This window comes from Anopheles gambiae, chromosome 3 (assembly GCF_943734735.2).
Source record: "Anopheles gambiae chromosome 3, idAnoGambNW_F1_1, whole genome shotgun sequence".
Classification (NCBI taxonomy): domain Eukaryota; kingdom Metazoa; phylum Arthropoda; class Insecta; order Diptera; family Culicidae; genus Anopheles; species Anopheles gambiae.
This window is the reverse complement of record NC_064602.1, coordinates 91602635-91617784: the sequence shown is the minus strand read 5'-3', so window position 1 is coordinate 91617784 and position 15150 is coordinate 91602635. Positions and strand designations below refer to the sequence as shown.

Here is a 15150-nt window from a genome sequence, read left to right as displayed (position 1 = left end):
CTTAGAATCGAAATACCAAGTACATAATACCTTAGACTATGTCAGGAATGATCAGCTGAGATAAGCTTATGCACATATTGAATGTTTTTTATTGATTTATTTTCTAATTTCTTGTATTTTCCGGTGAATTTGTGAACAAATTGTTTAGTGTGTGACCTTAGTTATACAATGTTATGTTTCTTAGATGTTTTGTAGAACATTAGAGAATCTTAAAAAAGCTTTATATTTCATCCTTTTACATAATTATTCTTTTCCATATTATACGCCATTTCCATTTTAAAAAAATCTTATTGAGGGTTAAATGCTTTTTCTGTGTTTTATCAACCTCATGCCAGATATCTATATAACATTAAAACATATTTATTCCTTTGTCCTCTTTTTCAATTCCGCATTTCTTGCATCATCCCGAGATCATATGATAATTTTTAAAATATTAATTTACATCCACCAGGATCCGGGTCCAGTCGTTTCATTCCTCATCAGTTATACAGAAAAGATGAGTTACTCTCTTCAAAACAGCGATTAAAATTAAAGGCAAACCTCCAGCATTGATTACACCGAGCAGTAAAGCTTCTCCTGCTCCTTCTCCCCCAATGTATCTGCCCATTGATGTGGTTAACCCATCGCCCGTTACCCCCGCCCGATTAAGATTATGAGTGATTAATCCCTTTCGGCAGTCCCTTTGCGGAGGCAGGAAGTCGTAAAACCCATCAATTGCACCCCACTTTGCGTCTGCTCATTCTCCGCGGCCGCCTGCCAGCAAAACACATCAGCTACTTTTTGACTAACGATGCTGACGACAACGGTGCGAAAACCCGGGGCTTGACGTGCGAGTGGCATGTCGCAGTCCATTAGAATAAATGTGTATGTGTGTGCGTATGCATAAACACAGGTACACAGGTACTTCGATGCAGGGGAGGGGAGAAGGGAATGTTGGGTGAACGGTTTCGGAGGACCGCAACATAATTTCCCATTCGAACCTATGTCTACAAGAACAATTTTTTGCCCGTACCGGTCGTAATTTGAATGTTCGCTAGCGGTTAGCTGCAAAGCTCTATCAGTTTCCCCTTGTCGAGTGTACGCGCGTGTGTGTGTGTAGAATGGGGATCAATGAATAATAATCCCCGTTTATTTACGCCATGCTCGAGTTTTACTCGATTTCTCCTAACACGACATGGAGGCGCTTGGTACGTTTCACGGCTGTGTCAGGCCCGCGTGCGGAAAAGGGAGTCCCTCTGGTGAAAGGGACTGCTGAAACAGCTGTGTGCGTATGTGTGTGTGTGTGTGTGTGAAAGCAAGCCTTCTCCCTGCCAAGCACTCCCTGTTAGCGGGAGGGAAAACTGGATTGGGCAGGGAATTTACGATCAAAACCATAACCACTGTAATCCGCACCGGTTAAAGCGGCTACTGTATACATCCCTGTGTTTGTGTGTGTATGTATGTATGTATGTGTGTGATACCTTGTATTCTACCCCATACGGTACGTGGAAAGTGATCCGATAATTTGCTCCTCCTCGCTCGCTTGCGAACAAACGCTGCCAAAAACGCTGATCGGCCATGGTCACGGCCTTACTGAATGTCCACTCCACATCCACACCTTGATTCTTTCCACTGCAATCCTTTGTGTGCCACTGCGCCCGCTCCAACCAACCAACTTCCCGACATGATGTTTTTAACTCGTCGATAAACATGCGGTCGCCCGAGATGGTTTGTGGATCGAATGATTGAATGGAGCTGCTTGCCGAAGCTGGAAAGCCTGAGGGCTGTGAATTCCACCGAGCAATGGCGGATGGGTGGTTGACCACAAATCGAAGACAGAGGGAACGGGGGTAATCGTAAAAAATTGGTGCGCTAAAATCGTAAACTTACCTTCAGTACGCGCGTAATTCGCGCTTACATCGGCAGCATCGGGTGGCGCTGTAATGCGCATTGTAATGAGTTTGCCCTTTGCCACACGCTCTACTTTGCCAGCAGGGAAATGGCAGCGGGGTAAGCTCGCTGTAATTATAACATACCTTGAATACGCGACGGAATATGTGCCGTGTTGGTTTGGTCACGGCCGGGCTTACGCGTTTTAATTCGCCAACCAGTCAGCTAATTGAAATGCTGCTGGGTGTGGGTTGCGCCTCTCGGAGTTTAGTAAGCGGATTGATGGCTCCGGCAAAAGGAGACAGTTTTCTGCTCACATTAGCAGAATGGTTCGTTCGTTGGGGCCATAGAAAGCACGAACCTCGGAGGGTTCTCTCTCTCTTTATCTGGTAGGGACTGAGTGGTCAGTGACACCACATTTGTGTTAATAAGCCCCTTCGAAATGAGTTTTCCTGCTTCTTTTCCGTTTTACTCTCGCACTGTTTTGTCCAAAAAAGAAACTTTCGACACGACAGATAGGCATCGGACTCGTTCTGTCCTCGAACCGGGACACATGGCCGTGGGCTATCTCTCGCTGACGATCAGCCAAATTCAATGAATATTAATTTTCTTTATTAAATCAGCGGAGACGAATGGCCGATTTGTTTCGTCCAGTTGTGCTTCTTCCTTTTTTTTCGGCTGCAGAAAAATGATTTTCCTTTGCAGTGCTAGTTGAACAAAAACAAAAAATCAATTCACGGGCACTTTTATTTTTCCAAATACAGCAAAAATGAAGCTTCAAGCGAGCGCGCGGTCGACCGTGACAGGACTCGAACCTGCAATCTTCGGATTCGAAGTCCGACGCCTTCTCCATTAGGCCACACGGCCGCTTGTATGATGGAAATGAAATGTCCTTTTTGCTCTCGGTGGAAGTGTACAGTTTTCCAGGCAATTTTCCCGACCTAAGGGGCGCCGGCGTGCGCATGCGTCAGGTCGCGGCGCTCTTATCAGGAGGACGAGCCTTCACGCTGTAGCGAGTGTGTGTCATTCCATGAGGAGGGTATGGAACGTGTAAGAGAAGAGGGTTGTTTGGTGCAAGAGGAATGCATTAATATGTCCTGAAAATTGTTCTACTAATTTGACTTTCTTGCATTATTAATAATTATCACAAAAAGGACATGCAAGGGAAACAGAGCCGATTTTAAAACGGTCGCTACTCTGCTGCAGACAAACATGGTCAGGAAATCACCGGACGTGGTTTTAGTATTGGATCTTTACTTTATTTATTACAGTCTATTTTCATTTTCATATTATTTATTTATTAACCAACATGACATACATGTCATAGCTCTTTTGAGGCCAAGACAAACTGATTACTTAATAACTATCTTCGACTCAATCCCTAAATTATTCTCCTAACATCTGCCTTGATGCGGTGTCGTCAAAATTGAAAATTAACAAAATAATCTCATTAATTGCGTTGGTTGTTAAATTAAAATCAAAGTGATGGGACCATGTCTTGAATTGTCTTGTCATAGCTGCAAACGGTTCGCTGTATCCATATAAGGAACACCAGCAACAAGCAAACTACGAGAAGATCTCGAATGCGCGTAGATGTTGATCTTTTCTAATAAACAAGGGACATCCAATTAGTTTTTTAAGATTTTAGCAACAAATACCAATTGATTTTACTTAGAAGTTGGGTGTTCAACCCAAGTGTACTTGTAAGGCAATGCTATCGATTGTTTGGCATGGTTGTAAGTCCTCTAAATTGATCGTTTTTTTAAAGAAAGTCTTGTAAACTTTCATTGTATTGTCTATTTTCTGTTAATCGTCATAGTTCATTTCGGTAACTTATTTTATTGTTATTTTTTTATTGAAATTACTTATTGATAGTACCTATATTTATTTTGTTTGGTATTATTTACATTGTTTTCTCTTTCGATCGACCTCGTGCGAGATCTGTCAGGCGAATGTTGACATATATCGAGCTATCTTGTTAATATCTCGAATAAGTCGCAATAAATCCCTCAAATGGCGCTATAACATACAGACAAGGACGAAAATACGAGACAGCTAGATCTCCAACATTAGGGCCAATTAGGAAATAGTTCATCTACGGTCAACTTAAGGGCAAACAAGGTCAAGGAGATCAGCTGATCGAGTAAAATGCCGCCATCGTAAAAGGGACAGTAGCAAAAGTCAAGCGAAAGAAGAAAGACTATTTTTTGAACTGTGCTGCGAAAACCCTATACGCGAGAGCCAGTTACAAGAAAGTCTAACCAGCTACCAAAATAAACAGATTGTTACCAGGAGTAACAACACTGTGTATGCAATTATTTCAAATTTTAAAACACTACACGAGATAAATTATCGCTTCGCTTACAAGAAGGATTGCAAGGATATATGTTGTTTCGCTTAGCAAAATTAACAATTATTCAAGCATTATGCTTCACTTTGCTTCGCAAACCACACAAAGCACATAAATCGTATAATATCAATTTGGGGGCAGCAAAAATTCAAGACGCATAGCACCCAAATCGTTATCCTTTTGCACTGCAAGTGCAAAAGGACATTTGCAAAACGATCGAAAGCGATACGGCTGTTTGCCAGCGCGAGTGCAATCATTCGCAGAGGGAACTTGAGAACGGGAAACAAAAAAAAAGGCAGAAAACTTCACCACCACCGGCACAAGCTGCTAGGAAATAAACATGACTCTCCTTCCTCACCCTTCTGGTATGTTTATGCGATGAGGGCTACATGGAACCATAAATCAGCAGCGGCAGCGCGCCGCAGTGTTGTACCGTGAGTTCGGAATGCATCGCCGAGGCCTTGGCGCTCGGTTCCCTCGCTGTCCCGGATGGAAAGTAATTCCGGAAAGTAGATGCATCGGAATGCATCCGTCGTCACGCGAGTGCACTTTGGGCCATTTGTTTCCATTTACCGGTATGTGTGTGTGGGGGGCGCACGTGTTAGGGTAGTAAGGGGTCACCGAGTTTGTGCGGAAGTTTTAAAAGAACTGAAGAGCCACCCCGCGTGTATCCGCGGTGGCGTGGTTTCGGCGACGACATCTTCATAAATCCTGGTACTTTCCTTCCCTGCATGTCCCTCCAGGGAGAGGGCCAAATGGGTGGTCGACACTCACACATACCCATGGAAAGGGATGGAGGGACGGCAGGCGCATAGCGAAATACACATACTCACGGCACCGGGTAACTGTTCCGTGCCACGGTAAAGATACTGCATCGCGCGGCAGTAATATGCCGCAGTCTGTTTAACCAAGGCTCCGGTGGAGGTTCTGACATCTCCGACCCATTCCGCACCGTTTTTTTTTTTCTTGCTCCCCTCCGCCGGGATAGGGTGAGAACGCCGAGATTCAACAGATTCCGTATCAGGACAGCTATCGTAGTGTGGATCAGGGAGGGGGGGACGGAGCTTTGACACATATGTGCAGAATAATAAAATGCCCAAGTGGATAAATATTTTATCAGCCAAACAAGAAGCGCGCCCGCAGGAAGCGCCCCGGGGACGGGAGCCTTCCCATTTTGCCTGGTAAAGTCAACACGGTCGTACTTTACCCCCTCGGACGCGCCGTGTAACTGTTGATGTTATGTGTTGCTACACATTTCGCCAAGCTACGGTGGACCACGCCCAGGGATGCTCCTGTGTCCTGCCTGTCGTCGACCCCCTTCGGAAAGGATGTCCCTTACTGCAGTCCTCACTCCTCTCACATCGGAGGTCATTTGGAGACACATCTCCCAGGCGTTCCGGCGGACTTTGAACTGGTTGCGGGCAACGATTGGGCCCTATAGAGACAGAGAGCAAGGAAGAGATAGCGATAGAGACGGAGCGAGCAGTTGTGCTGACCACGAGTTTGTACAGACTCCACCGATACGCTTGCCCGAGCACGAGAGAGGGGAGATGGGTTGGGGTACTATCGGTGGCGCATCATGTCGAAGTCTTCATCCTAAACATGAGTCCTTGGAGAGAGGAAAATTACTGCATGGCAAGACACAGATCTTTGCGGCAAATCTACAGGCTGCAACGTTGCGCCAAACCGCGGTTACGGTTCACACGTTTTGCACGGACCCTCCCCTACCTACCCCTCGTGTTTTGTAGGTACCGTCTGTTTACTTCCAGCTGGGACCAGATTGCGACACAAATTGCGGTTCGATGATGTGTCGTCATAAGCAATGGGTAATGTAAATCAGATGAGCTATACCGGTTGCGGTGTGACGCCGGTCTCGACAGGGTTGCCATAGGAGCTCCACAGTGCAGCAAGGTACCTTCTCGCCTGCCTAACCTTCTGTCTCATTCAACCGCGAAGGTGTGGTACAGGTTTTGGATAAAAAGGGGTTCTACAAAAACGGGAAGCAATTTGTACAGGGTTGCTCTATCGTTTCATTTATTTTGTTCTAAAACCTTCGAGCTGTTTTTAGTACATTTAACCTTCCTTTTGTACAAAAAAATGTACCTCGATGAATTGACAACAGGAAAAACATCGCCAAAAATGTCTTGGAAAAGTTTTGCGTCGTCTAGAAACAGTGCACAAAACCCCTGTAAGCCATATAGATGCATTGGAAGGTGATTTTGATAGAAACTTGCAGTATTGCTCAAGACATCCGTCCAGGAGAGCTCTTGGGACCTAAAAGGAATCCCTGTACAGCTCGGTGCCACCGTGCCTTTTATTGCTCGCCTTTTGCTTTAAAGTGACAAATTGTTTCCCCAGTCCCTAGGCCAAACATAGATATCACCTCGCTAAAAGAAAAAATCACCACATATAGGTGGTGAAAACAATCGGCAAAGCAAAGACAAACGATGTAGCAGCAGCAGCCGAAGAGCAAATGGAGGCTCATTTGTGGATGAGGTCGTTGGTCAGTTGCCACCAAAGTTTGACCGAACGTGAATTGTTTTACTTTAGCCACGTCCAATGGCTTACGGGGAGGGGGGAAAGGGAGTTTCTCGCCCAGCTATTTGCTCAAACTTTGCTTTTGGGCCACTGTCTGGTCTATTAGTGTGGTAAGTACAAGTCCTCGGTGTTGTTTTCTATCTCTCTCTGTCTTCTTTCGTCCCCTACGCTGCACCATAGAATGTGCTGTAATCGTCACGATTCAATGAACGTTTTCTTCACTAACCCATCGGTCGGTCTCATTGTGGATGCGGTTTTGTCTCATTTACTACCACATTTGGTGGGGATAGAAAGAGTGGAAGAGAGCAAGAAAACATCCCCGATAGCGCAAAGCAATAATTCACAATTTATGAATCACGCAAAAAAAGCCGCACACGATGAAAGTTTTTTTTCGTGTGGATCCATCCCTGTGTAGCGTTTCGGGGTGAAGGAGCACCAAATGGCAGCAGGAATAGTTCTGCGAACAATTTGGAACAAGAGTGTAACTTGGGGCACCACTAAATAACCACCACGGGAGGGTTATTATCGTAATGTAGGATGTAGTACCGTTGCGATACGATGAACGAGCGTAACTTTATGCTTTATTCTTTTTTCGTTTCTTTTGAACGTAACAGGCATAATAGAAGAGATGTTCTCGTTTATGAATTTGCTATTACGTTACAGCTTATCATTTAAATCGTATTCCACTTATGCTCCTCCAATACTTGCTAAACACTTCAGCACAAGTATGCTACTCAAAACAAAACCTTCGTTCGTTTGTCCCATCCATTTGCTGCGCTGCTGATGTATTCCCTGCAGAGCTGCGGTTCAGCTACAATCAGGACGACTAATATCATTCCAACACGATGGCCATCATTACAGCGGTTAAAGTCACGCGGCAAAGCGGTCAAACGTGGTTCTATGCCACATCAAGATAAAAAAGTAATAATCGAGAAACAAACAACGGTTGGCAATGGAACCAAAAAAAAAAAGGAAAGCTTACTTGCTGGAGGTCATTTTAATACTACCATCATTAGCAGCTAGTTATCAAATTTAAGGTTGCATGTTCAGAACGTCCGGGAATGTTGCCATTTCAGGACTGCTTGCCGACTAGATAATTCAGCTAAAATGACAGTGGAAAAGTAATTGTATATTTTGCATATTTTGAAGAATATTGTAAACAAGCGCGTGTACGTTGTTGTATTAAGGGATGGTTGTTTGTGTCTGTGCTTAAATGATTTTTGATTTTTAATAATTTGATAGAGATTTTAGGTTAGGAAAAAATAGTGATATAAAATAACTCGTTGTTCTTTGTGTCGTATTCTTAATCTTAGCTTTTAACATGTTTATGTTAATATATACGATAAAACGCAGTGCCGCCGGGGGGCCACATGAATGATCAGTCCAAGATATATAATAGTAGATCAAGTTATCAAAGGTAGGGGTCCCAGTGACCCTCCAGTAACAACGATTCGACGTTAGATACGACGATTTTTACAGATAAAAGTTGTTCTTAAGAAGCAATTTACTTTTCTTTAGTTCAATAATTTCGCCGAACATGTCAACATATACAACCGAACAATTCAATATATCGCTGAAAGAGTCAATTAAATGTCCGTCCGAACAACTCGCTGAACATGTCAATAATATCATCGATAACCTTGTAATGGAATAGTTCAATCGGTTAAGAGAATGTTTCAAAACGGGTAGTGGAATAGTGCAAGTATTCTGTGGAGTTTTGTAAACATTCTGTGGAGGTTTGCAATCACATAATGGAGTGTTGCAACCGAATTGTGGAATTTTCCAAGCATACTGTGTGTACCACTAGGGCTGGTCTGGTGGTACAGTCTTCAACTCGACAGCCTTAACAATATGCCCGTAATGGGTTCAAGCCCCGAGTGAACCGTGTCCCCATACCTAGGACTGATTATCCTGCTTTGGTAATAAATAAGTCACTGAAAGCCAAGCCCATTAGTGTGCAGACAGGCCTCGACTGTCAATGGTTGTTGTGCCAAAAGAAAGAAATACTATCTTACTAGAAAATTCGATCATTTGCATGCAGGTGCTCAAGGTGCTTAAAATAAAAGCAATCATTTTCACCAAGAAGCCTACAAGAAACAGCATAAATCTAATGCAAACAGGGTTTGATTTACCGATCGACCTACGTACTGTACTGCGAGGAACTAATTAATAACACCTGCCCACCAGGACATTTTTCAAACCGCAGACAAATTACGGTGAATTATGTATTACGCATTTTTGTGCTTAAAACGGAAAAACCCCACCCCTTTCCAAGACATTCTACCGTCGTTGGCGAACCGTCGTGTATCACTATCGATCGATCGTCATATCTCGGTCGAAAGATGCAACCGTAAGTGATAAATATCTTCGCCTCCCGTCTATTCCCGTGTCTGTTGCTGAAAGGATCAACAAGACAAGTGTAGCCCGACTCGGGTGGACCGTTTGATTAGCCATTTTTCTTACACTCCAACGCTGGTGCTGACCGCTGCAGACAAACTGCAGGCCGATCCTAATGGAAAACTATACCAACGGAAGAATAAGAAGAAGAAGAAGAAGACCGGTTTGGTAAGAAGGTTGCAATTTTCACCCCAAACCTCAACGCTCGAGAAAAGTCGTTCGATGCTTGAGATAGAAGCCCGCAAAAAAACAGAGCAAGAGGGAACGCCAATACCAATCCAACCACGAGTTTGCGGGGTGGAAAATCGTTTATGAATTTATGTCCACCCAAGCACACACACACACACACACAGAGACACTCAAACAGACACACAGTAGAAAGAGAGGGGTTGAAGTTGCTGCAAAAGTTACGTTGCGTCGATGGCGAAATTTTCCAAGACACTGGAGTTGGATGAAAAAACGGAGAGGGGAGGTTTGATAATCGTGTGACTTTGCAGCAGCGTAAGCTTAACCCTAACCCCCTCCGCCCCATGGCTGATTGGGAATTTATTGAGAGCAGAATTGATGCCACCGGCTGTCGGCTGTGTTCAGGCAAAGGGGCTGTTGCCAAGCAAGGCGGTGATGGTGGAGCAAACGAGCAAGTGGGAACATTATTGGGCCTACTACCGTGCATGAGCAAGGGGGAAACCTGGCCCGGTAGCCACCGAATGCAGACGGAGAATCATAATCGTATAATAAAATCGTTTTACCGCATCGTTCGAAAATAGTTTGCCGAATTAGCTGCGCCCGGGACGGCGTGAAAGTTGTCGATGGCTGGGACGGAGGGGAAGAGTTTCGTGAAGTGGAAGACACTGGCCCCACCCCAAAGCCTACTACTACTGCTAAGCTCGGGTGGTGCGTTTCGAGTGTTCATTACTCGATTGCGTCACGGAGCGGTGTGTCTGTAGGTGTGTGCGTGTACGGCAAAGGATCATCATCAGGATGTCGTTTCGTCGCTTTTACCTTTCCCTTTTACTTTTTTACTGTTCTATATCTGTGATAGTTTAATCGTTTTTTGTTTTGCTGTGTGAAAATCCAACCCAGTTTACCTATAAACACAACCAGTCTATTGGAAAAAAGGAATGTTGACGATAATACTGCTGCTTAAAGGATTCAATCGAACCTGGATGCTCGAGCAGAAATAAGGAGGCTTTCTTTTCAATGGAAATTTCCGAACTTTCCACCTCTTTGCACGAATGAGTAGTAAAATTTGATACCTCTCTTTCTCTCTCGCTCTCTGTACAACTTTTAACTACTACACGCTTTATCGTGATTTGCATGATCGCAACAATCGACCGCATCCTTGTGCCGCGGCAGCTAATGTTTGGCGAAGTGTAAGTAAAGCTGCTGTGCTCTCCTTCCAACTCCATCAGCACAGGAGGCTTATACATGCTCGTTATGCGTAACCCTTTAAAGATGGGACGTGACTGCGCTGCTTTTCTGTTAATGTTTTTTTCTTCCTTTGCTTTTCTGCAGACTGTTTTACGGATTTTTTTTTTCCTTTGCTTCTTCCAATGCTCCACCACCATCTTAACTTCTTCCGGTTTGGGAGTCACATTTGGCGTCACATGAAAAATTCACCAACCTGGGCGCGTGCACTCTACCGCTTTTGCGTACAGAATTGCTTGAAGGGGAGGGCGGGGGGGGGGAGGCAGTTCTCTCGTTCGCGTGCCGGAAAATGCTTTATGGCGTCCGCAACGGTATCCGGGGAGCGATTGATTTCACTTTTGTAAGTTTGCGGGTTTTGTGGAGCTGGCTGCATCTGAGAGAATAGGTACCGGGGCAGAACGTAGAACGTTTGCGTGGTTTTGCGTGCAAAGTGCGTAACGCTTTGTTACATGCTGGAAGAAAAGAAACGTTATTGTGTATGTGTGTGCTGAATAGGATGTATTTTTTTTTGTTGCGGTTGCGTGTGTTTTGAGCTTTTGACAGAATTAATTTTCTTATGTAAACTTTCACTCTATTGTTTGTAAATTTTAAGTAAAGGATGGTAGGTCTTTCATATGATTAGGTAGTATGAAAAGCTATGTTATTGGGAAGATACTTTAATTTTGTTTTTATTCATTTTATTCATCGACTTTTTAAACTTGTCAAATAACACGTTTATGTTTATAACGTTTAGTTGATTTTTAATCAAAAGTATCGGATACCAATAGTTATGTTATTAAAATACTACTTTTTTTTCATTTATATAATTTCTCAGCATTTTTATAATGTTTAATAACTTGGTTGCCGTTCAAGTAGTTACCGGTAGTTAAAAACATATTATTTTCTTTATTTTAATTGTTTTTTCATGTTTGTTAACATATGTATGTTCAACTGTTGTTTTTCTATTATTCATTTTCTCATTCATTTGTTTATGAATGTTACATTTTTTTATCCTTTGTGTCTTTGTTTGTTAAATGAGTATAGTTTTTCTTATTTTATTTCTTCGATATTTGATACTTTAAATATGTGTGAATTAAGTAAAATTCCTTTTTACCAAAATTGAGGATTTTATATGCATGTGAGATTTGTTATTGCTGCTGACTAATTTAAACATAATTTAAATTATTTTTTACAGTATTAAATATTGTAGAAATAACTGGTAACATAGCTGGGAATGCGATTTTTTGCAAATACTACATATATCATTTACAGCCTAAAGCCTAAAACGAATTTAGAAAAAGACTATTTAACTATTTTTTTATTGCCCCTCAATCAAACAAGTAAACAAGTATAAATTACAACATACGTTTGAAAGTCCCTACTTGAAATCTGAACAATCCTATTAAGATTAAGACCATCCACATTTTCGTATTCACCCAACGCGTCGCGTACACTTGATTCCTGCTTCGTCAACATCCATCAAAAAGCCGATCGCTGCTTCGCACATCATTTTCACTTTTTATTGCTTTTCCCACAACCCTTCTGCGTTGTAAAATTACCTCACCCACCCCCTCCGCTTTCTTGCAGGGCTAGCCATTTTTACGACGTGTATGTGTGAGGCACATTTCACCAAATACACACACACAACCCATTCGCGGATGCGGCGGTCGCTAAGGCAAAGCAACAACGGGCAACTGTTTCCCAACAGTCATCGCAGCACTTATCATCACTGTTTTAGTGGTGTTTTATTTTATACTTTACGCTGCCACTGGTTTTTTGGCCGCGAGCATGATAAATCTGTGGGATGGAATCGTGGCGTACGGAGGGTCTATTGTTATCTTTATTTTATCTTAATTTCCATCTTGCGCCGCTAGTAGCTCGTTGTGGTGGTTGCTGTTTTCTACGCTCATTTACGTGGAACGTTTACAGTTGATGTGGTTGTGGCCAAAGCGAACAGGATAATAACGTGTGTTACAATAAGCGCTTTTAATATTGTTTTATGGTTGGTGCTTGACACACTCTTTAACAATTGTTTGAAACAAATGAAAATTGGCTATTTTTGTGATTATAACAAAATATATACTTAACAAGTAGTTTGAAACTGGTACCTATTCTTTTACTTCTGGTTTGCGTAACGACCTAGGCGTCATCCATCAATTATGTAACGCTGATAGGGGGGGGGGGAGTGTAGTCAATCGTTACAATGTGTTACATGTGGGAGAGGGGGAGTTTATCTTTTGCTACGTAACGCGTAATAAATCATTTCAATATTTTTTTCGAATAACAAATGAGTGATAAACGAGGATTACTCTTGGTAACATAACCAACCTCTGCGGTTATGCCGGCCTAAAAAAAAGGATTTCGCTATTTTTATGTACCATGCCGAATGCCGAACGTCATTGTCAATGGGCCGATTCATTTGAAGATTGAATTCAAGGCGGAATTTGGCTACCACGGACGGACGGACGGAAAAACTTACCAAAGGATCGTCGCAGTAACACGTTGCATTCCGGTACTGTGACAACTGCACTGGCACGCATTTGATTGTAAAAAGGCACGCATTTGATGATATTAGCATGCGATTCGCAGGTAACGCGCGATTCGAAGCAAATGGCATTTTTTTGCGTTACGTAATTGATGGATGACGCCTTAATGAGGTCATGTCTACGCGCAATTTCATAGGGTTTCGAGACTACATTTAGTGGTAATTTAGCAGTCGAATAATCAGATTAGTCACTCCCCTTGGTACGGGAGGGAATGGTCCATATGAGATTTGATCCCATGACGGGCATATGTAAGTCTTGGAAGCTCACGATCGTACCACGGGATCGTTCCACGAAACCCGCGTATTTGACCCATTATGTCCATTTCTCTACTCAAACACCAAACCAATCAACCCGAAGAATGAAAATGCTTTTCTTTCCTTAATTTGATAGCATTATACAAATATTTAAAACCCTTCCCAGCCGGTCAGTAATTGGCCGGTAATAAAAGCCGTCCCTTTTAGCAGACCTTTCGTGGTGGCGGGAAGTGACTTTACAATCCCCCAGGACTGTGTTAGTACTTTCCTTTGCATTAGTCTCTGCGTAACGTTTGGACGATGATTCGTGCAACCACCGGCCTTTTCACCTGAGCTAAAACGGAATGATTTACTTACTCGACTGCTGCAGCTCTAGCTGGACTTCAATCCCTCGAGGCAAGTCGGAAAGGATCCGCGTGCTGGCCGCTATTATGAAGCCCTACGTGCAAAAAAAATAAAATTCCCCGTGTGCGGCAGAGATCGTTTTGTCGGCTAGACCGGCATGAAAGCATCTCTAATGAGAATGGGTGTAAAAGTAACTGACAGCTCGCCATTCCTCGTGCAAAGCGATCCTGGTAATAGAAGGACGACGAAGGCTTCTAGCTCGCCGGTGATGATGATGGTGGTGATGATTCATCGGACCCGGGCGTTGAACGTGTGGCCACCGTGTTTAGTCATCGTACCGCGTAGCCAATCCAGCCAACCTGTCCCCAACACTGCCTGTCAGCGCTGTCCCTGCTGTCATCGCGCGGCGTAGCGCGGTGGTTCATGCATATTTATTGATGCTGTAAATGCGACCATCACATCCCGAAAGCTCGCCCGCTGGTAGGGCATTTATTCTTCTTGCCCTGTCCCCGACTCTGTGGTAAAAGCCGACGACGGCGTCCCAGAGGTGATTTCGGTACGGCGTCATCGTTGCTGCAAGGCCCCCAACTGCAGCGGGCCACTGCAATGAAGAAGATTTGCCAATGCTAAATAAAAGAACAGGTTTAGAGAAAGAGAGAGGAAGAGAGAAAGAGAGAGATAGTACGGCAAAGGGTAGGGAATGAGACAGCAGTCCGTACGGGAGACGATGAAAAATGACAATTTTGCATTGGATGCAGTTCGGCAAAAATGCAGCAGAGCCGTCCCTCATTCCCTCGCCCATGCGAGCAACAATGCAAGGAGGCTTATTGCTGTGTTGTGTGTGTGTGTGTGGAGAACTCTAGCAGCTCTCAAAGTGTCCAGCCACTGCAGCAACACGGCGGTGCACCCGGTCCCGGTGACCATAATTGGGAAAATGTGTGCAAACTGCATTCCAGTACACATTCATCATCGACGCGCCGAACCAGGTGGATAAGGGAGAGGTTGTGGTTGGGGTTGGGGGCTCTCTTTTCTGTTGCCTTTTTTGCTTTGCCTGTTGACCTGTTTTGCATCTAGCTGGCAGGCGAGTGCCGTTTCGTTTGATGCTCTTCGGGTGGTGGTATCGCTTAGAAGAGCAACCAAGAGCAACAAAAAAAAATAGGGGGGAGAGGATAAAAAGGACCAATAGGAGGGAAAAACCCATGCACTCTCGGTGCACGATGTGGATGTGGATGTTGGAGTTTAGCCGGATTTACAGGGCGATGAAGTGGATTAAAGTATTATGCACTTTTATGTCGCTCGTTTACTGTCGATTGAGATTTGTAGGATTGAGATATAGTTGACGGTGGTGTCATCTTGGGGTTCGGCTGAAGTGATAATAACTCACACCTAGTGGAACGTTGCTCAATCCATATGCTTGGTTCGGACGACATCGTTTACTGTTGAT

General features: G+C 43.7%; 1 protein-coding gene and 1 non-coding gene across 2 annotated transcripts in view; both read right to left on the bottom strand.

Annotated features, from left to right (window-relative positions):
- The window catches only part of LOC1280796 (zinc finger HIT domain-containing protein 3), a 76094-nt gene that overhangs the window by 23516 nt on the left and 37428 nt on the right, over positions 1-15150 (bottom strand). The window lies entirely within an intron of this gene.
- On the bottom strand, positions 2664-2736 carry Trnar-ucg (transfer RNA arginine (anticodon UCG)). The gene has a single exon. It is a non-coding gene; the product is annotated as a tRNA-Arg (tRNA).